Source organism: Triturus cristatus, chromosome 9 (assembly GCF_964204655.1).
Source record: "Triturus cristatus chromosome 9, aTriCri1.1, whole genome shotgun sequence".
In the NCBI taxonomy this organism is placed as follows: Eukaryota; Metazoa; Chordata; class Amphibia; order Caudata; family Salamandridae; genus Triturus; species Triturus cristatus.
In genome coordinates, this window is record NC_140592.1 from 225,265,308 (window position 1) to 225,291,222 (window position 25,915).

The 25,915-nt window shown below is 43.8% G+C and overlaps 1 protein-coding gene across 2 annotated transcripts in view; it reads left to right on the top strand.

The window, feature by feature from the left end:
• TAFA1 (TAFA chemokine like family member 1) overlaps positions 1–25,915 on the top strand; it is a 1,179,244-nt gene that overhangs the window by 1,029,846 nt on the left and 123,483 nt on the right. The gene's annotated exons all lie outside the window — the stretch shown is intronic.

A 25,915-nucleotide genomic window follows, 5' to 3' on the forward strand; every position in this document is an offset into this window, starting at 1 on the left:
AACATGGGGTCAGAGCTACAGTACTTATACTCAAAAATATCTTTGAAGTGGGGGTGACTTCAAAGGAACCCCTAGAAGTGCACAACAATTCTTTTCAAGCCAGCCCTGGCTCCAGAGCATAAATCGGCCCTTTGTGTGAGGGCAGGACACATTCTGTACAAATGTGTGAATCTCCTCTTCCTGTCCCAGCCCAGAAAGACTACCAGTATGCAAATTAATGCAGATGTATCCCCTGTAATGCCCAACCCCTGTGTTCTGGCTGTCTGGAAAGTATGCACAAAGCATAGCTGTCACCCAGCTCAGACATGTACTCAACTCAGGCTGCAAAGCAGAGTGTCATAAGCACAGAGAAATGCCCACTTTCTAAAAGTGTCATTTCTAAAATAGAAATATTGAAATCCAACTATACCAGCAAGTAGGAATTATCACTAATATTCTACAAAACATGGTAACACTACACCAGGATTTAACACTTTAAAATATATAAGGAAATTCCAAATGCTAGCCCATGAGAGGTGTATGCCTCACAGTAGTGAAAAATGAACTACCAGGACTTGCCACTCGTAAAGACACATGTCCTACCTTTTACTTACCCAGCACTTGGCCCAGAGGGCAACCTTGGGCCTACCTTAGAGGTGACCTGTGTGTAATAAAAGACGAGTTTAAGGCTTGGCAAGTAGTTTTAAATGCCCAGTTGAAGTGGCAGCGAACTGCACACAAAGGCCCTTCGGTGGCAGGCCTGAGACAGATTTGAAAGGCTAATTCAGTGGGTATTGTGGTGGGTATTCCGCCACCACACCCATTGATTTGTATGCTGCCCTCTATTTACAAGGGTGACGTAAATAGGCAGCTCCAAAATTAAGACCAGGTAAAACCTGGTCTTAACGTCTTAACTTGGCGCAACGAGGAGAAATGCTTAATTTATACTTGTTTTTGTTGTTTCTATGTGTGCTGCATTGTGCAGCACACAAAGAAACAGCAAAACGCCATGAATGATTGTTAATGTGCAGGAAGGTGTCCCTTCCTACACATAAACAATCAATAAAAAAAATACGATTTTCAACTTCCTTGTGTGCTGCACAATGCTGTACACATAAAAGTTACAAATTGCAATTTGTGATTGTATATGTGCTGGAAGGTACACCTTCCTGCACATAAATAATCGTTCCCTCTATGCAGGCACCCTTGCATTATGGCACAAGATTGCCTGTGTTACCGCTAGGCAACTTAACTTAGCACCAGGGCTAGGGAAAATGCAGGGATGTGCCGTTTCTTTGTAAATAGGGTGGATCCCTGCTTTTTCTGAATGGGGGGACGTGGCATTAGCATTTTGTGCTTAATGCCGCGCTCCGCCATTCCTTTGTAAATATGCCCCAAAAGTATTTTGTTATCAAATCCATACAATACAAGTACTTTAGTATGGTTGGTTTGCAAAATAATACATTTAAATCACAATACTTATTAGATATTGGTTTTAAGTAATCCAACTGATTCCTAAAATGTAACTCAAACACTGATAATAGCACAGCGCATTTTATAGTTTGTTTTGTCAATGATGAAATGAAAGAGAGGAAACATTTTCCATAAAGCACAAATGAAGCTACTGGTTTTATTGATTTTTTTTAAACATTTCTTTGTTAATGCTTTGATTGATTTTTTTTTTAATTTCCCAATACGTTAGTGTTGTTTTTCGAGGCTGTGTGAGGTTTGGTAGCATCAATTTGAAATCCACAATTGCTTGTAAAACAGGGCAAATCTGATTCACAGAGACATCTAGTTGTTGTTAGTGTGGCAGAGAAGGGGGAGCGGAAGGTAGAAAGCACCACAGTGTTCCATGATCCCAGTAAAGATTACTGTGAACTTTTTTGAAGATGTTCTTTTTTTATCCTTGAAAGCTGGGATTAGTGGAAAATCCTATGCAATAGTTTACATTTTATCCAGACAGGACTATTGACCTTACGAACAACCTATGCCTATCAAAGCAAAAAACTTGCAAGTCAGTTGGCTGCATGATGCAAATATTGGGTTGACCTGACCTACCGCAGACACAACACGTGGGACAACATAAACATGGCAGTACTCCTGCATAAATTTGTTGCTAGAAATGTCACTTTTAAGTGTCTTTTGATGTTTTCTTACCCCCAAATCCAATCCTTAGTGCAAATGGATATTTCCAAATACACGACATTTAGAGTTTCAATTTGAATTCTATCTTGCGACAGAAAATAACTTCATTTAGGTAACTAGTATCACTCTAGCAACTGTGGATCGTTTTGAGGGGCATCACTAGAGCCTATGTTAGTGCAATAGGCACAATGGTTGACTGGGAAGAGGAATCCTTGTTTATTATTGTGAAACTTTTCTTGGTCATTCATGATTTGAATTGTCATCTCATCTTTAGTTCTCAAGAGGATGTATTGCCCCCATGCAACTCTGTAAATGGAGCTACCTCCCACCAACTTACTATTATGGGGGGGTTATCTAGACAAAAATGTAACTTTTTCAAACATGGGACTTGTTTATATCCCAAATCTGTTTTTTGCAGTTCCTACTATTGAAGCTATCACTCCGAAGTTTGACCAAGTATCAAATTACAGGCGTAATATTGGCAAAAAGCAAGCAGTGATAGTGGGCTCACTGGTGTGGCAAGACTCCCACTATGTTACCTGGGCAGGGTAACCTAGCATGTTAGAGAAAGTTTGTATGCTAACAACGAAACACAACATGTGCAATCAGTTGTTTCTGTAATAGCATCTATCAGCTCCTGCCCCTAGTCAGTGTATTGTTTTTCACCAGCTTTGACATGTGAGGATTTGGATTTGACCAAGGTCAGTCTATATTACCTGGTTGTTTGTATGGCTACATTAATAGATTTAATTTAAAGGTATTAAATCTGCCCCTTACTATTTGACACATAAGGAACACATAAGCATGCAGAAAGTAAGACATTATCAATATTCTAATGTTTGGAAGAATGACAATCAGCACTGCCACAGTCCTTGATATCGTGGCGGTATCATGTTGTTGAGCAATATTTCGATTCCACCAAACTTTAGGCGTTGATTGAGTTGAATGTGGCTAAAGTCGGAGTAGCAATTAGACTGTCATTGTTACCAATATGTTGCCTTTAAATTATGATCATGAGTTGACTATGTCATTGATATTCCCTGGATGGAGATCTTTGTTATGTGCTTTCCCTCAAAAGTTGATCAAAATATGACTCCAATTGTTTTGCAATGTAGGATGCCTGGTGTATGGTGGAAGTCCGACAACAGTGATTGCGAGGTTGAATACGGCAATATCCCGAGAACTACTTAGTATGTTCACGCTAAAATGCCCCACTGATATGAAATATCAGATTATGAATTGTAAATAAGGCCTTCAAAGTTTTAAAACTGGCACAAGTAGACGAGGGTCTTTGTTCAAGATCTAACAACATTGTTCCAACTGAATCAAAGTTATATCTTCATGCAATGAAATCCAAGTTCATTGGATCAGAGTGTTTTTATCCTTTTCAAATAAATTGGGGCCCGTAGGTAAGAGTGATTTATTTATCTTAATAAATGTGTTAAGTAAACCCTGAGAGATCAACAAATAGATAATGTGCTAAAGTATCTGTTAGACCTGGCATCCTTGGTGTGATTTCCTCTTTCTTTTTCCCTCTACCTCCTGTATCTTTTAATGTGTGCTGGATTTCATTTTTGCTGATTTATGTAATCTGGGCACTTTGCCACTGCTGATCAGTGCCAAAGCACATTTGCTCCCTGTGTAAGTTGTAATTCTGATTGGTTCTCCATGATTGGCATACTTGATTTACTGATAAGTCCCTAATAAAATGCATTGTTATGGCCAGGGCCTGTAAATCAAATGCTTCTTGTGGACCTGCAGCACTGATTGTGCCACCCACAGAAGTAGCCTTTCAAATGTGTCTCAGACCTGCCACTGCAGTGTCTGCAAACACAGTTGTTAACAGCCATGTTGACCTGGCAAATGCACCCGCTTGCTTGACCCTAACCTTCCCTTTTCTTACATGCAAGGCCCCCCAAGGTAAGCCCAGAGTACCCCCATGGTTAGGGTCCAGTGAAATACTGTGTATTTCGTTTTTCACTATTGAAAGGACTAGCTCTTCCATAGGCTATTATTGGAGCTGCCTTGTAACATTTTATAAGTGTAACTTTCAACTGGGAACAGATAGAGATTTAGAGTTTGGGCTCTCTGGACTCAGAATATGATAACATATCTTTTAGTAAGTGTGTTTTTTAAATTGTGTCTTTGAAAATGCCACTTTTAGAAGTGTGCATTTTCTTCTTTAACCATCCTGTTTGCCCCTGCCTGCTTTTGGATTCACCATCTGGTTTTAGACTGTCAGCGGCTATTTGCGCATTCACTCCAGACACTCATACAAAGGGAGTTGAGGTGTGCTCTGCAAATGCTGATGGGTCATCCTGGGCTAGAGTGGTGGAAGGAGTTGTCACTTGCTCCTGAATAGGCTTTGACTGCTCTTCACCATGCTGTCTCCACCTCTTCTAGTGAAACTGGACAAGGGAGGACAGAACTGGTTTTATTGAGCAAGAGAGACTTCAAAGGGAAAAAGGGGTATAAGTATAAGTATTGGAACTAAAACCCCAGAACTTTAGATTGTTTCTCGACTAAGAGGACCCTGTAAAGAAGAAGAGCTGACAGGAGGTATGCTGCCCCTTTTGCTGTGTGCTTGTTAGAAATGGGGGTCTCTAGTTGGCAATGATTTGCACCTTCTTCCTAGTCAGGGTAAGGGGAATACACTTCTAAAATAACCCCTGCTCCCCCCCCTTAATAGCTTGGCATGAGCAGACAGGCTTATCTCAGAGGCAGTGTGTAAAGCATTTGTGCACACATACTGTAATACAGTGAAAACACTACAAATGGACACCACACCAGTTTACAAAAATAATTAATCCTTATCTAAACCAAATAAGACCAAAACAATACAAAATGCAATAATCAAAAAGTGATTCTTAGAAGGTAAAAACTGTTCTGTCCATAGCAAACTATAGATGCAACACTTTTAACACAAAGTACCTTGGATGCGTCACAATCATAAACAGAAACAGCCCCAGGGAAGGTGATGCGTCGGTTTCTTACTTCAGGGGAGGTTGTATGTTGGTTCCTTACTGCCATGCAGTGGAGGTGATGCGTCAGTTCCTTATTGAAGGGGAGGTGATGTGTCAGTTTCTTACTGCAGACCCAGCGTTCTTGTAGCCTTGGCACCCCGGTGCGATGCGTGGGGATCGGGGATGCATTGGTTGTCGATGTGGCGGCTACGGCTCTGCTTTGGGCTCTAGCTGCAGTCCCACGATGAGTTGGTTCTTGCAGCCACACAGCAGGGCCTGCGTTGGAATCTGTGTGGTGATCTGAAACTTCAGAGATCGGTGCACAGGATTCAGCGTTTAGAGATTTCTCCAACCATAGGCAGGTGCTGCATTGGAAACAGGTGCATCTCATTTCCAGTTCCCAACAACAGGAGCAACCGCCAGAGGCCCAACACAGCAACAGGTACCTCTTGGCAGGTGAGAACTCCCAACAAGGAAGTTCAGGGGAGCTGGTAGTGAAGTCTTTGTGTCCCTGAGATTTCAGAAGAGGAGGAGAGGAAGTACTTCTCCTTCAGCTTTCCAAGCTCTTCTCCTTGGCAGAGGTTCTTCTTGAGTCCAGAAGTAATCTAAAGTTGTGGGCTGTGGACCCCAATATTTATAAAGCATTTCTCTTTGTTCTCTCATGGTAGACAGGCTCTGTGCTCAGTCCAAACCAGTTTTATCCTCCCTGGTCCAACTTCCTGGCAGGAGGTGGAGACAGCAGTTTGTAAGGCAGGCAAGGCCAATTCAGGTGCAAGGAAATCTCCCCCCCTTACACTAAATTCAGCCGAAGTCCATTCAGCCCAGCCCTGACTCATCCAGGAAAGGCAGGACGCACCTCAACCCCCCCCCCCCCCCCAGTGACTGTCTAGCGTGAATGTACATCCCCAGCTCCTGTCACTTCAAAGCCAGACAGTCAATCCACAAACCAGCAGAGGCACACAGGATGGCTAAGCAAGAAAATGCCCACTTTCTAAAAGTGCTATTTTTAAATGCACAATATAAAAATCCTCTTTACTAAAAGATGCATTTTTATATTTTGAGTTCAGGCATACTAAACGTCATCTTTCTGTCTTGTAGCCATGGGAAGTTATACTTATAAGATAAATAAACTCCCATTCAATCTTTTGGGACAGATAGCCTTTCAATAGTGAAAAATGAAATACACTGTATTTCACTATCAGGACATGTCACACACATCAGTACATGTCCTGCCTTTCACATACACTGCACCCTGCCGACAGGGGTACCTTGGGCCTACCTTAGGGGTGACTCACATGTCATAAAAGGGAAGGTTAGGGCCTGGGTGCACTTACCAGGTCAACATGGCAGTAGAGATTGTGTGCAGACACTGCAGTAGCAGGTCTGAGAACCTTTTGCAAGGCTGCTTGTGTGGGTGGCACATTTAGTGCTGCAGGCCCACTAGCAGCATTTGACCTTCAGGCCCTGAGCACACACAGTGCGCTGTACTAGGGACTCAGTAGTAGTCAAATAAGCCAATCATGGAAACACCAATCCATAATCACAATTTACACAGAGAGCTTCTGAGCTTTAGCACAAAACAGCAGTGCCCAGAGTCTTAAAACCAATCAAAACAGAGTCAAAAACAGTAGGCCAAAAATCAAAAAGTCTGGGGATAAACCAGCTAAAAACGCCAGGTCTAACAGTGCTGCTTTGTGGGTGGACCTGCAGTTGCTGCTTCTGTTTTTGGGCAGTGGAAAGGACTGAACTTTTGCCCTGTTGTAGTATCTTTCTTAAAGAAGATCTCCATGGGCTTGATGTAGAGGTTGCCTCCTATTAAGAAGTCTCAGGGACACAAAGACTTCACCTGCAGCTTCCTGGAACTCCACTGCTGGAAATTCGGGCCTGCCTTGTTGTGCCAAATCCAGTCTGGGCCCTTGGAGGTTGTTTCTGCTGCAACGAATTATCAAGAACTGAAGAAACCCCCAAAATCAATGCTTCGCCCTTCTTGCAGCCGTATTTTCCGCTGCAGCACCGCCATGTGGGAGAAAATCCAGATGCATAGCCCCGTGCAGCTGAACAAACCAACGCAGCCCCTGTCAGCAGCCCAAAGAACCGACGTATTCCGAGTCCAGTGCACCGATGTCCGAAGCCCAAGACCCCTGCACTGACTCCTGTGCAGGCCCTGCTGTGCGACTACAAGAAAGGATGCATTGTGACACCGCAGCTAAAGCAATCAATGCAGCGCCTGTTTGCTGCTGCCGCATTGACCTCCTGCACATCCTGGATTTCCAGGCATCGTCCCTGTGTGCCACACATCGCCATTGCAGCACCCGCAGCCCAGAATCATCTTAGAATTGACACCTCACTTCCCCCTACAGTCCGGATTCGACGCATCACTTCTCCTACGTGCAGCAGAACTGTTGCATCACCTCCCAAAGGACTCAGGAACTGATACATTGCTGTGTTTTCTGAGACTTCCCTCCTCTGTGGCTGTTTTGCCATGTGGATTTTGACGTATTTGAGGTACTTTATGTAAAAATAATTTCAAAGTCATATTTTGAGTTGTGTATGTTGGATTTTTGCCGTTTTGGTCTGGTTGGTTTAGATAAAGATACTTTATTTTTCTAAACTGGTGTGGTGTCCATTTGTATTTTATGCACTGTGTTACTGTGTGTATTATTTACTAATGCTTTACACATTGCCTCTGAGATACGCCTGTCTGCTCATGCCAAGCTACAAAGGCGGTGAGCAGGGGTTATCTAGGTGTGTAATTCCCTTATCCTGTAGGGTCCCGACTTGGACAGAGTACATACCTCTGCCAACTAGAGACCCCCATTTCTAACAGTATATTTTTTAGATTGTTGTAAAGAGTACACTCTCCCACGCTTAAACCCCTAGATTTTGTTAAATTTAAAATGTTGTATCTCTTGCATTTTGTCCTCTGTCTGGTGGGATAAAATGCCCTGCACTAGTTATGCATGAGGACATGTACACACATTTGTACACATTTCTGTGGGCTGAGCAAGTAGGACTACTGTCTGTCTCAACCCGGTATTCTTGTGCACGTGTAGCCTTTCACAGACGACACATGAACAGACTGATTATGGTCTGTGCAGGCCTTATTATTTAATTGGGCTTCCAAAAAGCAATGCCCCTATCTTTATAGCTACAGTGTGAGTTTGAAGTGCTTTCTTTAAGTCTGTAGGGCTTTACTGTTTCCACACTACATGCGAAACCTGTACTAAATATTAACTTTACATGGGCTCAACATAGAGAGATGTTTAATCTAAATTTCATTATGTTTAAAAAGGCCCCGAGAATGAAAAAATAGTAAATTGGTCAAATTTGTGCCTGTTCAATAACATTGGTCTTTGAAAAAAAATCAAAGTCAGTCCTGAGTTTGAGTTTTAACCTACCCTGCTAAACCAACTTGATTACTCTGTTGACAAGCAGGCAAATCAAAGCTACCCTTCAAAATAGGCCCATTTGGATGGGATTTTTCCTTCTGCTGGCTGAAGGAAGGATGGTGGGGTAAATCTTTAGAGGCTGCTTACCTGACAGTCTACTAACATGCCTGGGGAAGTCCTTCTCTCAGTAACAAGGGAAGCAGGCAGACCTCTAGCGCCAGTCACACAAAGGGATCCCTTTGAAGTCATGGAGGAAAGGATCTCAATTTGGAATGTCAGGTAGGGGTATAACTAAGTCTCAAAGAGACCTTTTGTAACTCACAACTTAAGTATGCCATCTTTGAAAATCCTAGTATGCTGAGGAAAACCCTGTTGGCTACTCCCAGAAGAGAATGCAGAGGAAATATGGTAGCTCCAGAGTGCGCAAAGATATCCACATTCTAGAACTTTGCACCTCCACTTTTATACCATTGCACAAGGGCGTAAAATTTGAAATAAAGAGGTAAATGAAGAGGAGAAAGGAAGAACCCACTTTGTGGATGAATTCCTTTCTTAATCAATGGACATTCTGGAAATAATCTCTTCAGGGCCAATGTCATTGTCCTCTCCACTCATTCTGTGGCACTGTATAAGGTGGACTTTCTGTAAAGTATGAAGAGTTCCTTTGAACTTCTGTGGAACAGCGTTTGCTTAAGGTGCTGTATGAAGGGGTCCCTAGACTTCTGCAAGACATGAAAAGGCATATGTACAAAGCCTTTTTGCCGTTGGAAACAGCCAGATTAGCAGAATTGTGCCATTTCTAACCACAAAAATATATTTTCATATGTTCAAAGCACAAATTGTGTTATCGAATTGCAATTTGAGTTTAGAGATTCAGTATTTTAGAAGGAGCGTGCTCAGAGCTTCACTTCCAAATACAGAATCACAGTGGTATATATGAATGTCTTGCGACTGAATTACAGTTGCAAAATATTCATTTTTTACTGACACCTCGAAGGAGGTGGTAACCATTTGCAATAGGGAAGGGATCCCCAAAACGCCTACATGAATAAATGATGAAACAGTTTTTTCCAAGCGCAGGCAGTGGTCCTACTTTATTTGTTGAAATGCATCCCTTTTTCCTTTAACATGCATTTAACAAAAAAATAAATGTCTTTATTAAAAAGAAATCACAGACATGGAGGACTGCTGACCACAGCAGGCCACCATCCCTGTGATAGAGCGATTGGCAATGGGTTGTAAATCGTGACCTCCCTCATTAATATTCATGAGGCAGGTCGATTTACCACCCGCTAGGAATTGACAATTTAAAATAAGAGCTTCATACATTAGGAATTGTGATTTCCTAACTGTGATTCGGTAAGAGTCGCAATTAGGAATACGGTATTCCTAATGTTGATAAATCTGGCCCAAGGTACCCTGCAAGTGTCCAAGAGGCTATAGGACTTAGGGAGTGCAGGTAGATAGAGTGATCTGCTGTCTGAACTACAGGCTGTATCTGCTGAAAGGTCCCAGGCCAGGTTGTCAGTAGAAGGGTGCAGAAGGGCATTTCCCTGAGCTCTTCTTCATAGGAACAGAAAGGAAATTACTAAAAGGTAGAGGTCAATAGACTCTAATTTGGCACTCATGGTGGCTGGATTACACCTTCATAAATACATTAATGAATGAATAGTTTCGTAAAGCACAACAGCTACTCAGAAGGAAAGCAGAGTGAAAATCCCTAAGTGTTGACATTAAGCTGGTGAGATGTATCAATTGCACACAGCACCGGCAAAACACTAAGGAGCTAAGAGGTTGGTGGCCATTCACAACCCCCTTCAAAAGTGCTCATCCTCATTCAATGACCATCTATATGTATTCGGAAATTTGGTAGAGCGCCTCACTTCCTTTGGCAAAAACTGCCACGCATTCAGTGGCCATCTTTCCAAGTCTTCCAAGTCTCCCCCCCACCCCCCAACAGCCTGCTCCGATACCCATTCTTCACTCCATGGGATACCTCAGGGATCCATCCTTAGCCCTTTACCATTCAATCTATACGTTAGACCTTTAGCTGATGTTGCTGAAAATGCTGGGTTGTCCCTGTTCACTTACGCGGACGACTCCTAGATTATCTTTTCTCTTTCTTTGGAGAATGCGGCTGCCCCCCTCCATCTGGTCTTGGGAAAAATTGCATCATGGATGCAGGCTAATTACCTTAAGCTCAACGGAGAGAAGACCGAGGTCTTGATATTGGGTAAAAACAAAGATCTCTGGGGCACACAACATTGGCCTAGTGAAATGGGTGCACTTCCCCAACCCTCCCGTCAAGTCTGTAATTTGGGGGTCATCATTGATGACTCACTAACTATGCAACATCACGCTGTCCAGGTGGCCGCCAATGTCTTACCATCCTGAAGTGGCTGAAAAAGATCATTTGGATGCTGCCAGAGTCGACCTAGAGAACAGTAGTCCAAGTGCTAATCAACTCAAGACTGGACTACGGTAATGTCCTTTAACTAGGGTCCAACAAGGAGGTAACTCACAGGCTGCAAATGTTTCAGAACTCCGCTGCAAGGTTACTTTGCCGGGTTTCTAGAGTCACCTCTGTCTCCGGTCACCTGCGGGACCTGCACTGGATCAGGGTTGAGAACCGAATTAAGTTCAAAGCCCTGAGCTACATGTTCAAAGCCCCTCAGTATCTGCAGTCTCTGATCTGCCCCTATGTGCCTCTTAGATGCCTTCGCTCATCTACTCAAGGTAAATTCTCTGTGCCCAGAGTCAGACTATCTCAGATGGGTTGCAGATCGTATGCATACCTTGGTCCCTCACTCTGGAATTCCCTTCCCACATCTATTCGGAATTAAACGGTATATGTCCATTTTCGCAAATCATTGAAAACATGGCTTTTTAACCAGTAATCATTTAAGCAGTTATACATTCCATGGTCTGCCTGGCGCCGGAAATCCCTTTTTGGGTAGCTGTTGCGCCTTATAAATATAACTAATAATAATAATAATAACAATAATAATAATAATAATAATAATAATAATAATTACCTTGCGCTTTGGGATAATGGAAAAAAAGACAAGCCTTGTCCCCCGTAAGAAGCACATATATTGCTGTGTGCGTCAGCCCTTTTTAAACTTTGGGAAATTGTGCATGCTACTTGATAGAGTGTAGGTAGATCGTCAATGTGGTATGCACACACCTCATCTTTCAGGGGTAAAATGTTTTCTCTCCAGCAGTCCATTATTGGCTCTCAGCTGCGACAGGTGCACCTGTGTAGTTATAATATAATTATTCGTGTAAGTGTTTAGTCATAAAATGTATGTATGTCTGTTTGTTTGGAAAGAAAGGATAAGCAAAGTATTCCTGGTGATATCAATGAGAAGAATCAGGGGCCAACTACAGAAACTATGCAGGTTAGCTACACCTTTGAGAGCGACGTCCTTTCTCACTTTCATTCTTAATATGTGTTGTTGTGCCAGTTTATATTGCAGTTGGTGGACAATTCCTGGTGAGGGTTAAGTATGGGCACTGAACTCGCTACAGCATTAGTGTCTCACTAAAACAAATGCAACGGTGACACACACAGACCAGTTTTGTGTCATCATTTGATTACAAGACTGTTACATATGAGTTGTTTATCAACTGTTTATCATTGCTCTAAAAATCTTTCCTTTAATTATTAGTATTCACTATGCAGTGTGCAAATCTACCACCACCATCATTCTTAAATTTTTAGATAAGGTATACTACTAATCCAATGGAAACAATGGTGTGATTCCTTTCAAATGTATGTGGAAGCTATTGGTCATGCCAATTTACCAGAAAGAGAAATAAATCCTTTTACTCCATTTGTTAGGTTTTGAAGGTAGAGACATTATTAAATATCTCCCATATCTTTTTGTAGTGAAATGAGAGGAAATGGACTACTAGCAAGAAGTAGTAAAGAAATTAGAACAAAGATTTAACATACAATCCAGTTGTCAGTCTTGAATCACACATTTTCAAAACAACACAACTGGAAAAAGGAAAATGAAGACACTTTTGTCAGCTCTCTATGGACGTTGAGTTCAAAATGGCAATTAGCAAATTTACTGGTCAAGTAATTAGGCCACTGTCATGAGCAGTAGTGCAAAGTAATAAAGCAACCTCAAAGAAGGAATCCAAACTTAGTGAACACTTGTTTTAAATTACAGAACATTTGTTTCAAATGAGGAAAGATGATAAACTATGTCCATCCATGTTAGATCTGGGGGTCTCTAGTTGGCAGAGGTAGGTACCACTGTCCAAATAGGGGCCCTTACTTCTAGTCAGGGTAAGGGGGATACACTCTTTAGATAACCCCTGCTCACCCCCTTGGTAGCTTGGCTCGAGCAGACAGGCTTATCAAAGGCAATGTGTAAAGTATTTGTACCAACACTCACAGTAACACAGTGAAAATTCCACAAATGGACTCCACACCAGTGTAGATAAATAAAGCACTTTTATATAAACTACACAAGACCAAAACGACAAAAATCCAACATACACAATTCAAGGATATGGTTTAATAAAGAGTTCTTAGCTTAGCGACAAAATCATTCACCTTAGCGTCAATTTTAGCCAACAGTACCTGGTGATGTGATAAAAGTTCTTAGCGGCGCTCAGGTGTCGAAAAACAAGCAACAGCGTCAGTCCTGAGACCCTGGGGAGGCGAGGCGGCAACCCTGCTGCACGCAGCGGGCGTGGGCGACGAATCCGGTCTGTATGGGGAGTGAGGCGATACTTGTATGGATTCCAAGGCGTAGCTTTTCCGGTAGAAATTTACTCGCTAAGGCACGATGCGCCAAAATTCGGCCCGCTAATGAGCGGGGTGACAATTTCACCAGCGATGATCTGGGTTGGCTCTGCGACGATATTCGCAGCGATAAAATTCTGCCCGCTAACGAGCGGTGCGATGATTTTGGCTGGCTCTGCGACGATCTCACCCAGCGGCGGCAGGCTCTGCGAGGAAGTTCGCAGCGATAAAATTCTGCCCGCTAACGAGCGGAGCGGGGATCTGGGCTGGCTCTGCGACGATGTTCGCAGCGACAAAATTTTGCCCGCTAACGAGCGAGGCGATGATTTCACCAGCGATGATCCGGCTCAGCGGCAGCAGGCTCTGCGACGATGTTCGCAGCGATAAAATGATGCCCGCTAACAAGCGGAGCGACGGAAATTTTCTCGCTAAGCCGGCTGTGCGTGAAAAAGTGTAGATCCTTTGCTTCTTTCTTCTTGGTCAGCTTCCCAACAGCAGGCACAACTTCCAGAGGCCCCACAATTGGCTCAAGCACTCTAGGAAGGGCAGAACTCACTCAGCAGAGTTCAGAGGGAAGCTGGGGGGGAAGTCCTTTGGTTCCTGGGACTTCTTAACAGGAGGACAGTTCTTCTCAGGCCCTTGGAGATCTCTTCAAGCAAGGGGACACAGCAACAGCAAAGTCCTTCCCCGCTCCTTGGCAGCAAAGCAACTGCAGGTCAGCCCACAAACACACAGCAGGACAGTCCTTCCTCTTCAGTCTTCCAGCTTTCTCCTTGGCAGAGGTTCCTTCTTGATTCCAGGATGATCTAATTTCTTGGGATCAGGGTCCCAATATGTATACCCCCAAATCCTTTGTCCTCTGAGGGCAGAGGGACCTTTGCCCAGTCCAAACCAGTTCTGGAGCACTCTGTTTACATGACTCCTTCTTTCCTTTCACAGTGCAGGGCAGAAACATCAGACGCCCCACAGGAGATGGAGCCAGCATTGTGGAGGGAAAGCACAGCCCTGGAGCACTTTGTTGACATGATTCCTTCTCTCCTTTCAAAGTGCAGGGCAGAGACATCAGACGTACCACAGGGGGTGGAGCCAGCACTGTGGGGGCAGGCACTGTCCTATTCAGGTCCCAGGTGCAACTCCTCCCACCCATCTACATGGAATCTCTCTATTCAGCCCTGTGCTGACTCACCCTGTCTCCGGGAATTCCCCAGCCCCCTGGAATTCCCCAGCCCCTGCCACTCAAACTCCAGACAAGAAATACACAACCTAGCAGAGGCAGGTTTGAATGGTTAGACAAGAAAATACCTACTTTCTAAAAGTGGTATTTTCAAACAGAATGTTAAAACCAACTTCACTAAAAGATATATTTTATCATTCTGTGTTTGGGCATACTAAACTTTAATTTTCTATCTTGCTTCTATGGGAAGATATGCAGGTAAACATTATACTCAGCATTCCCCATTATAGCCTATGGGCAAGATATCCTTTCAATAGTGAAAAACGCAAATGGCTGTAATTCACTACCAGAGCATGTCACCTACACCAGTACATGCTCTACCTTTCACATACACTGCACCCTGCCCAGGGGGGTACCTAGGGCCTTCCATAGGGGTGTCCAATGTGTACAGAAAGGGAAGGGTTGGTCCTGGCTAGTGTGGACACTGGTCAGGTCAGCATGGCAGCATGGCAGTTAGCAACTACACCCAGGCACTGCAGTGGCAGGCCTGTGACACCATTTTAGGGCTACTCCTGTGGGTGGCACAATCAGTGCTGCAGGCCCACTAGTAGCATTTGAATCACCAGCCCTGGCACACTCAGTGCACTTTACTAGGGGCTGACAGGTGAAACAAATATGTCAATCATGGATAACCAATTACAATAACAATTTACCTAGGGAGCACTTGCACTTTGACACTGATCAGCAGTGGCAAAGTGCCCAAAGCATCTAAACCAGCAAAAACGAAATCCAGCATAGCGTCAAAAATACAGGGGGTAGAGGCAAAAAGTCAGGGGAAACCACGCCAAAGATGCCAGGTCTAACAATCCAGAAGGGTTACATGTACTGTTTGTTCAAGGTTTGGACATTTTACAAAGGTGTTTCGGAGTCCCCACAATGGTTCTTCAAAGGTTGCAAGTGTTGTCGAACATACTGACAATGCTGCCTCAAATGGCCATTTAATCTCTGAATTCCAAGAGATGGTTATGTTGCTCTTGGAGTGTGGAGTGACAAAAGGATAGATCCCATAGAGTGTATTGATGCTTATGTTGATGTAGGCGGTAAAAGTTTTCCTCTGTTATTTCACTCTGGAGCAAGGATCACAATGATTACTTAAGATCTTTTCCAACAAAATCGATAAGCAATAAAAGTTTGCTACTCCCTGACAGATCCTCTGTATCATATGAAAGAAGGACAGAATGATTGGAGGGGGTACTTGAGCTCAAGGAATGCAACATTTATGGTAAGATCTATGTTGACATCAAGGCCTTAACAATTTGGGTTGGTTTCACCAAGGATTGTTCAGAATGGTGCTGCAGTGTGAAACTATGGATCAGGTTATGGATATCAAGGATAAGACAGCGATAGACAGTCTTTCACAGGATATTTCTAATGCTTTTTTCAGATACATAACATCAAGGTTGAATAAGGCGGCATACCTGTGAAGCACAAGGTGCAAGGCATCCCATTTCAATTCATGAATGATATGGAAAAGGAATTGAGGTTATTCAAAGAAAAGGGTGTATTAGAGCTGGTAGAGCCTTCATTATGGTTATCAACTTTACTGGTGACCCTCAAGTGCAACGGGGAAAAGAGTATTTGTCTAGAATTATGCATTTTAAACAAGATAATTTCGATCAACTCCCATATTCTCCACAGAATCACCAGCATGTTGGCTAAACTAGGTGGAGCTGCTTGGCTTTCAAAGACTGATTTTGCTTCAACTTATCTCCAAGAAGAGTTAGGTGAATCAACCAGACAAAAGCACAACATGAGAATACTGCAAAAAATATGCAACTTACACTTAGATACCTTACAATAAAAGATACAGCAGTTCGAAAAAGATGAGGCATTTCACAATGTGAGACATTCTCCCGTCTGTCCCACCGAGATACAGTGGGGACAAGTAGAGAGGGATGAGGTTCAAAATAGGAAATCGGGATAGGGGGAGTTCAGGAGGGGGGGCAGGGGTAAGACCTATTTCTCGGCTTCCGCTAAAATTATTGAGAAAGCCATGAGCATTAAACTTAGCTCTTATTGTAATAACAACAATGTTTTTGACAAGACTCAATATAGCCTTAGGGCAAATCACAGTATTGAACTTGCTCTAATTAAATCATGTGAAGAGATAAGGGAGGCTCTGGATTGTGGTGGGAAGGCTGTTTTGATAATGTTGGATTTGTCGGCAGCCTTCGACACGGTCCATCATAGGGTGGTGATGGATCGGTTGTCTGGAGTTGGGGTTTGTGGGGTTGCTTGGAAACTCCTTCAATCCTTCCTAGCCGATAGAACTCAAACTGCTGACCTGGATAACCACAAATTGAGGCCGTTTAGCCTCCCATGCGGGGTCCCTCAAGGGTCCTCGCTCAGCCCCACCCTTTTTAATAAATATGTGAAACCGTTAGCTGCACTGATTAGATCTTTTGGTTTTCAGTTACCTCATATGCAGACGATACACAGATCGTCTTATCCATCAAAAACGGGCATGAAAAGGAGGCTGGAACTCGCTTCCATGATTGTATGTAAGCCATAGTAGGCTGGATGGCTCTAAATTGTTTAAAGCTGAACTCAAACAAGACTGAGGTGATTGTATTTGGTAATAACCCTCATATTTGGACCCCGGATTGGTGGCCCTCAGAGTTGGGAAATCAGCCCATTCCAACTCTGAAAGTAAAAAACTTAGGGGTCATTGTGGACAATAGACTGACGTTCAATGATCACATAAGCTCAGTAGTTTCCTCCTGCTTTTTGACCCTGCGAATTTTGAGGAAGATTAAACCCTTTCTTTCCCAAATGAATTTTAGGACAGTAGTCACAGTCCTTGTTATGTCACGCTTAGATTACTGTAATGGTATTTATCTGAATGCCCAAAAGCAACATCTTAATAGGCTTCAGATAGCTCAGAATGCAGCCGACAGGCTTTTGACAGGCATACCGAAATTTGTTTCGGTAAAAAAAGAGATAACCCGGCTACACTGGCTCCCGGTGAAGCAGAGGGTTCATTTTAAATGGTATGCCCCGACCAGGACCCTGAGGTCTAAAGGAGCAAAAAATGTTCAGATCCCCATTGTTAGGAAATCCAGTTGGGGAGGCAGGACCTTTATTACCTGCATGTCCAAAGCTTGGAACGAGCTTCCGTGTTTTTCTGAGAAATGCCGGAGACCTTCTCTCTTTTAGAAAAGGTCTGAAAACCTGGCTCTTTACTCATTGAATCCCCTCTGACCATCGCTTAAACTTAACTCAATGCCAGGACACCCTAGGGTAATCGTGCGCTTTTATAAATTTAATTAACGTACCATAATCAACATGGAGAGAGAAGGGAGACAGACTCAGCTACAGCACCCCCACACACCATCACCAAGCCTCCAAAACCTACAAAATGGCTCCTGTTCCGGCACCCTGAAATGGGGGAGAGGGGGCGTCAGCGAATTGACCTCCAACTGGCCATTCAGCATATCTTCCCTCATTTCTAGATCCCGCTGAGCATTCTCACCTGTGTGTATAGCTCACAAATGTCTCTCTTCTGCCAAGTCCCATTCTTTGACATCAGCCAGCTTCTACCGCTTGTTGGGGCTGCAGGTTGTGTCCAGTGTATGGCCACCCTCCGTTTGGCAAACACTAGACCCAAGAATATGAGTCTATGCCATATTCAGTCCCAACGTTCAGGCATTGAGAGCACCCCAAGCAAGCAGTGTTCCACGAAGACCTCCACCGACACCCGTGTGACTCCCTGTAATGTCCTCAGAAGTTCCTTCCAGTACCGTCATAAAGCACCACAATCCCAAGTCATATGAAGAAAGATTGCTGGAGTCACCCCATAGGACGGACAGTGTTCCGAGTGAGTACTATTAATCCTTAAGCATACTGGGATCAGGTAGACTTGGTGTAAGTGAAAACCTTCATAGGTTTGAACCTCGCATTGCTTATATAAATAAATAAATAAATTAAACAATTTACATCGCGCGTGCTGCTACGCCAACTCTGCGATGCAGCGTGCGCAAAGTAAATTGTTTTATTTATTTATTTATTTGCTTAATTCCGTATCGCCATATGCCGGACTTTACTACCCCCCACACTGCTCCAATCCCCAACCGCCCCATCGCCCGCAGCACTCCCTCAGCGAGCTGCCACTGCCAGTATTACCTGTAGAGTCTGAGACTCCGCAGGCTCGGTGGGGAAAGATGGCCGAATCCCACAAATCATACGGGATACCTTGGCATATTTGATGAACCGATCTTGGTGAAGATTAAACACATCTTGAGCCTCCATCATCGCAGGGAATATACTCTTAAGTTATAGGTCACCAATGGCATTGGAACCGCCTGCAAACCTTTGCATCAGGTCCATCACCGATTGGATTTCACGTATGGTTTTCACCCAATGAAGGGGTAAAAGGTTAGTATAGGGTTAAAGCGCAGTACCCGCACTACTACGTGCTCCCACACCACACCCACCTCTGGTACAATAAAGGTGTGGTCGTTTGGGATACGCACCCTCAGAATAAGGCAGTGCAGGAGGTCTGACCCAGTGCCCCATGTTTCCAGCAAATTCGGGCCATCAGAACACCAATGAGAAGCATCTTGCAAAAGACTTGCAAAGTAGTACAGTCTGAAGTCAGGCAGTCCCCGACCCACTAGGCAAGATGCAACTTAACTCTGTTTACCCATGCACACTAGGGACTGTAGGAGTTTATCGATTTTATTGAAGGTTGGTGGTGGAATTTCATACATAGCATTTTGCTGGGCATAGGGACAGGGGGGCAGGAGAACCATTTTGCTTAGCCTGACCCTGCCCATCACTAACAACAGTAGGCGTACCCAGAAATGGATAGAGTCCTCCAGTTTCCGGAGGACACTCCCTGTGTTAAGGTTACTGCGGGCTACCAGAGTATTTGCTATCTGAATCCCAAGATACCGAAAGTGATCCCTATCCAATTAAATTTCAGTTACAGGGAGATCTGATCACGTCCTTGCCAGTACAGCCAATGGTAACAGTACTGGCTTCTGCTTATTGATCTAATGGCCCGACACTACTCCAAATTCAGACATGATGCTCAACCGTATCCTCACCAACTGCTCGGGCGGATGATATACACTAGTGCATCGTCTGCTTAGAGTGAGACATCGTGGGTGACACCCACCACCTCAACCCCTGACTAGGCCTTTTCATGGCAAAGGTGTATCACCAGTGGCTCCATCGCTAAAGCAAAGAGTAGTGACAGGGGGCATCCCTGTCTAGTACCCCTCTCGATAGGGAAATGTTCCGACACCATAGGACCAGTATAGAGAAGCTTCACCCAAGACAAAAATACCAGTCCAAGCCCCATTCTTCAGAGAACCTCCCAGCATTACTCCCAATCGAGGGTGTCAAACACTTTTTCAACATCAAAATCAATCAACGCTGCTTCTTTCTCACTATCAGCAACCGAGTGTAAGACATGGGACAACGGCCGCAGATTCATATTGGTCCCCCACCCGGGATAAAGCCACACTAGTCATTGTGCACTAGATAAGTGACCATGCTGCGCAGTCTCAAAGCAAGAGCTTTTGCAAGAATTTTTGCATCAACTCCCAGCATGGACAGGGGATGACAGGAACTGGGATCCAAAGGTTCCCTAAACGCTTTAAGGAGCATAACTATCTGTGCTTCATGAATGGTCTGCAGCAGTATCACACACTCGCGCCCCTAGGTGGGGGAGGAGTAACCCTGAAGGAGTTTTTTTTTTTTGTTTTCTTGTCCTCATTTGCCTTGTTACCACTCTTCTTCTAACAAAACCACCCTTGGTTTTCAAACCTCATTTTGCTGGAAAAAGAGATGAAACTTTGTACGTGGAAGGCCCCCCAGAGAGCGGAGCTCCATCGAATTCTACTGGGAGACCATCATCCACAAACAACCGGAGACCCAATCGTTTATCCTCCTGCATACACAGGGAAAAAGGTAGCCAGCCAAGTTAGATGAAGGCTTATTCATTGGACTGGTTTTTCCAGAGTGCCTACTTTCAACCACACCAAGACAAGAAAGGAGTTCAAAATTCAAATCTCTTTTTCATCTGATCCGAAATATCCAACTTTGCAATAAATTTCATTGATTGTATCCAGCCACCCTCCGTTGGGGAGGCTGAAGAGACCCATAATTTACATAAATCTCTGGGGGCCAACAGTACAGCATAAAATACCAACTTTGCACTGTCCTTCGTAACTATGCCTTGCAGATCTAGTCTTCCAAATATAACCAGTTCAACGCTTACCTTGATCTGCACATTTAAAGCACTCGACAGGCAATTACTCATGCCCTCCCAAAAGGACTGAATCTTCGGGCAATGCAAAAACATGTGCAGGTCATCTTTTGATTGGACTGCTGCACTTAGAACACACCACCACTTCTCCTGAGCCGAATTTAGACAGCCTCCACGGAGTCCAATAGGCCCTGTGCAAAGTAAAAAAAATGGTTCCTCCTCAAATATGCAGGTTTGACTGTTTTGTAAAGCATAGGCATCGATACTTTCCATTGGTCTTCCATCGCAGTCTCTGGCAAGCATCTTCCCCACAGATCCTCCGGAAAAGTGAAAGCACCATCCTCCATCTCAAGCATCAGCCAGTACCATAATGCGATTTCTTTTTTTAACTTAACACTAGACACAAGCTTTTCCTCAAGTTCGTTCGGTCCTCCTATCATTTCACCTGACGCCAAATACCAACTTTGAATCTGGAGGAACTTAAAGCTTGAGAACCTCTGGCCCAGCTCCTGCTCGCACCAACCCCATGAATTTAAGTGGCCATCTGGAAATAACTGCTTCCACATTAAAATACCCGCCTCTTTTAAGGGTCTAGCCAGTAGATCATTAGTCCAGGGCGGAGATCCAGGTGCATTCCATATCGGAGAAAGCTGACTAAAAAACAGAATCTCTAGGGCCCTTCTGATTCTATACCATGTCTCTGCAAAGCCCATTAAAACCTTTAACCTGACTTTCTTGAAATATTTCGGATCAGCATATTTATACATAAACTCACTTTCTGCTCATTTTTCTTTTCTCAACATTTCCTTAAACATCCTGCCATTTTTCAAGAGAAATGCCCACAAATAGAACAACAAGTCTGGAAGAGCTACACAGCCTCCTTCTAAGCTTTTTCGAGGCTAGTCTTGGCCCTTTTGACACCCAAATAAAAGAGCTGATTTCACCTTGCAATTTTATAAACCATTCTTTACTAAAGGTTAAGGGGATTGTTTCAATCAGAAAAGGTAACTTCGGAAGAACCACCATCTTCACCAACTTTACTCGTCCAAATAGCTTTCAATATTCTGCAAAAAAATGTACCCAAATTAAGATGTTTGGCCAGCGTCTGCAAATATGCCCAGCTAACGCGATCAAACGCTTTGGCAGCATCTAATGCTATTACTGCCAAAGGAAGATCGTATGCCGTAGCCATGTCTATAGAACCAATACGAGAATACGTCAGCTCTTTCAAAGCACTGCCTCTGATAAAACCCTTCTGATCTTCATGGACCATATGCGACATAACCCCATTTAACTTCCCTGCTATAACCTTTACAAAGAGCTTGTAGTCAGCGTTCAAAAGAGAAATAGGCCGGTATGAATCAACACTTTTTAACGACTTTCCAGGCTTGGGAATCAAAGTTATATTGGCCTCTTTCCAAGAATCCGGCATAGCAAAGTCTGAAAGAAAGAAGGCATTAAAGAGCTGCCTCAAAACAGGTATTACAGCGCTAGCCAGGGTTTTATAAACCTCCACCGGAAGGCCATCTGGCCCTGGAGCCTTTCCCTTTTTGCCCCCTCTTATGACCTCCACCAACTCCTCAGCAAAGATCGCTCTGTTCAATGCCTCCATTACCTCTTCCGATAGCGGCTTCATATGCTCCAACCAGATCATCACATCCTTCTCCGTAACGACCAGATCTTCCTTATATACACTCCCAAAATGTCTATAAAATGTTGATGTAATTTCCCTACTGTCACTGAGGAGCACACCTGATTCTTCACAGCTGATTTCTTTAATCAAACTTCTGACCTGATCGCTCTTTGTCTTCCAAGCTAACAACTTGCTACAACACTCACCATATTCAAAATGCGCTAGCTGGCTTGACTCCCATTTCTCCTTGACTCTATCTCTCAGGACTCCTAATAAACTAGCTTTTAAGTTTAATATTTCATCCATCTCTTTTCCTCACCTTCATGGCTCCCTGAAGTTATTAAAACCGCTTCCAACCTCCGAATCTGTTCTTGTAAATCCAAAACCTTTCTATGATATATTCGCCTTTTCCCTGCCGCCAAAGCACCTAATCTGCTTCTTAACCCCTTCAGCGTGGCGCGGATTACCGCGCCGTGCTGAAGGTTCGTTGCGCGGGCGGGGCCGTGACGGAGCGGTTCCGTCATCCGCACAGCGCGACCGATGCGCATGACGAACCGCTCCGTCATGCGCATCGAAAGGGTTAAATAAGCCTTATATGCATCCCATACGATCCCGATCTTGGCTGAACCTTGGTTCCTCTAAAAACATTCCTTGGTTTCCTCTTTTAAGGTATCCACCGTCTCATTTTCAAACAAAATTGTGCGATCCAGCCTCCATATTGAACTCGTAATCCCTTCTCCTACCCTCAACCGAAGAAGGATAGCTGAATGATCTGATAAGTGAACCCCAATATGTTTAACCTCCAAAACAGAATCCTTTACAGCTCTGTCCACCAAGAAATAATCTATCCGAGCCCGATGTTTATATTTTTTATTATAATATGTGAAACCCATATGGGAGCCCGCCTTACATTTCCAAATATCGCAGAGACCCCACTGCACCATCAACCCTCTCACCCTATCCGACATCTTGGGGTTTACCGCCGCTCTACTATTCAAGGATCTATCTAATTTATGGTTCAAAACTGTATTAGTATAAGTCCACTGCCATAATAATCTGACCAGGGAAACTCAAAAGCTCATTTGCTAATTCGTCCAACAGACCTGTGTCATCTTGATTCGGACCATTTTTTTTTAATATATATTATTTTTATTAGGTATTTTTTATACACATACAGGACATACAGGATATTTGTCTGTCGGGGTTGTCACCCTTGGGTTACCTGTTATATCGGTTAGTATAGTGTTACCTTTAGGTCGGCTCCCCAATTGCTAGCTAGCTTCATATAGTGAAGAGAGAGTTCCTAAAGTGGGAGTGTATAGGATAGGTTGGAATAAGTTGAAGGAGAAGGATAGGAAAGAAGCTCGACCGCATACTTTCTCAAGCTTAGGTAGTCCATTAATTCAGGTCTTTGCCTTGGTATCTGACTGTAGCTATTTCCTATGGCGGTTCATAAGGGACTAGCGCTTTGTCCAACGCTTCCCATAGGCCTCTGGAAGACACCTTCCACGGAGTGTATTGCATTGCAAGGTTGTCTGCTCCTCTAAGGTAGGTGATCCAGTTGAGCCAGTTCTTGTAGGATATTTTTGAGAAGTCTTTCCAGTTGTTCAGCACAAGTTTGATTGCCCCTGTTAGGAGTAGATCCAGTAATTCTCTCTCTCCCTCTGTGGGGAGGTCTGTTCGAATGAACGCTGTGATGAGTGAGGCAAGGTTCCTGGTGATTCTGCACATAAAAACATTGTCTATAAAGTCCATAACCTTATGCCTGAAGATCTTGAGCCTTGGGCATTGGAAGGTCGGGTGTTCTAAATCCCCCCTCCCCGTGCCACAATTCCAGCACGTTGGGTTGTCTCTTAGCCCTAGTGTGTGTAGTCGGGCTGGGGTCCAAAAAGTTTTGTGAAGAAGCCATAGTTTGGTTTGGGCGAGAACAGGTATAATTTTATTTTGTGTGGCCGATGCCGATATACTTTCCCACTCCTGTTCTTTTATTGGGGGATGTGAGTGTGTGTCCCAGTATCCCTCTGTTTTGTTATTCAGTTTGTGTTTGAGAGGTCTTAGTGTTTTGTATATCTTCGATGCTTGGTGGCCTAGTTTGTTTATGTTCTTTACATATTGGATTATCGAGGGTGTGGTGTCTTTTAGTTTTGATTTTGTTATGGCTGTCTTTATCTTTAGAAACCTGTACAGATCTAGGTCTTGTAGCCGGTGGCTTGTCTTCAATTCAGCTAATGTTATTGATGTGTTTCCCTTTTCTAGTTGAGGCAGGTGTGAGATGCCTTTCTCTATCCATGTGTCGAATCTAAGGGTTTTCCCTCTGTATTTAAGGTTGCTGTTCCCCCATAATGCTTCTGATTTTGAGCCTTTGATACTGACCTCCATTCTGCTGTCGAGCTTTAACAGTGCTAATTTGATATTTCTCAGTATAGGGTTGTTTTGCGTGTGGGTATGCGTTTGTTGTTAGCAGGGCTAGTGGGTTCAGGTTGTTCAGAATGGCCTTTTCTACTTGGAACCACACCGGTGTGTATTCCGGTGGTTGATCTACCCACTGTATGCCTTGCTTGGCAATGAAAGCTAGTTGGAAGAGCTTGAAATCCGCTAGGTTCACCCCTCCTTGTGTTTTCGGTAATCTTAGTTTTTTTATGCTTATCCTCGCTTTCTTATCCCTCCACAGGAATTTGGTGCACAATTTATCTACCTTTTGGTGGAAGTCATCTGTTAGGAAGATGGGGATCATCCCCGATAGATAATTTACCAGGGGTGTGATCATCATTTTTAGTGTTTAAATTCGTCCCCACCATGTCATAAATTTTGGTGACCAGTCCTCTAAATGATTCTTTATCTTTATCAGTAGAAGTTTCTCATTGTGTCGTATTATGGTTAGTAGGTCGCTACCAAATAGTATACCCAAGTATTTGATATAGTTGGTCTGCCAGGTCAGCCCTGAGTTTCCCAGGACTTCTCTGCAACAGAAGATATTCAGCGGCTTGCACTCAGATTTGTCATTATTAAGCTTGTACCCTGAGTGGTCCGAGTATTCTTTTAGCGTGGACATTAGTGCTTCTATTGATGCCTGGGGTTGCTCTGTCATTATCAGAATATCGTCTGCGTAGGCTGCCAGTTTTATGTTCATTCCTTTAAAGTTTATCCCCTTGATATTTTCATTTACTTTTATGTCCTTAATGAGAGGTTCTAGCGCCAGGAGGAAGAGTGATGGTGAGAGTGGGCACCCTTGTCTGGTCCCTTGTTGTAACGTGAATGTGTCAGAGAGCGAGCCATTTATCGCGATGCGGGCCGTGGGGTAATGGTATAGGGCCATTGTCATTCTGACAAAGTCTCTCCCAAGTTGAAACTGTACATGCATTGTTCTAGGAAAGCCCACAACACTTTATCGAAGGCTTTCTCTGCATCTAATGCTATAGCCACTGCCGGTGTCTGGCTCCCTGAGACATGTTCCAGTACGTGGCAGAATAGCCGTGTGTTGTCGCTTGCCATTTGGTTTCTCATGAATCTCACTTGGGTGTTACTTACTGTTTTTGGCAGGAACTTGTTCAGTCTGGCTGCCAGGATTTTGGCATATATTTTGCAGTCGGCAT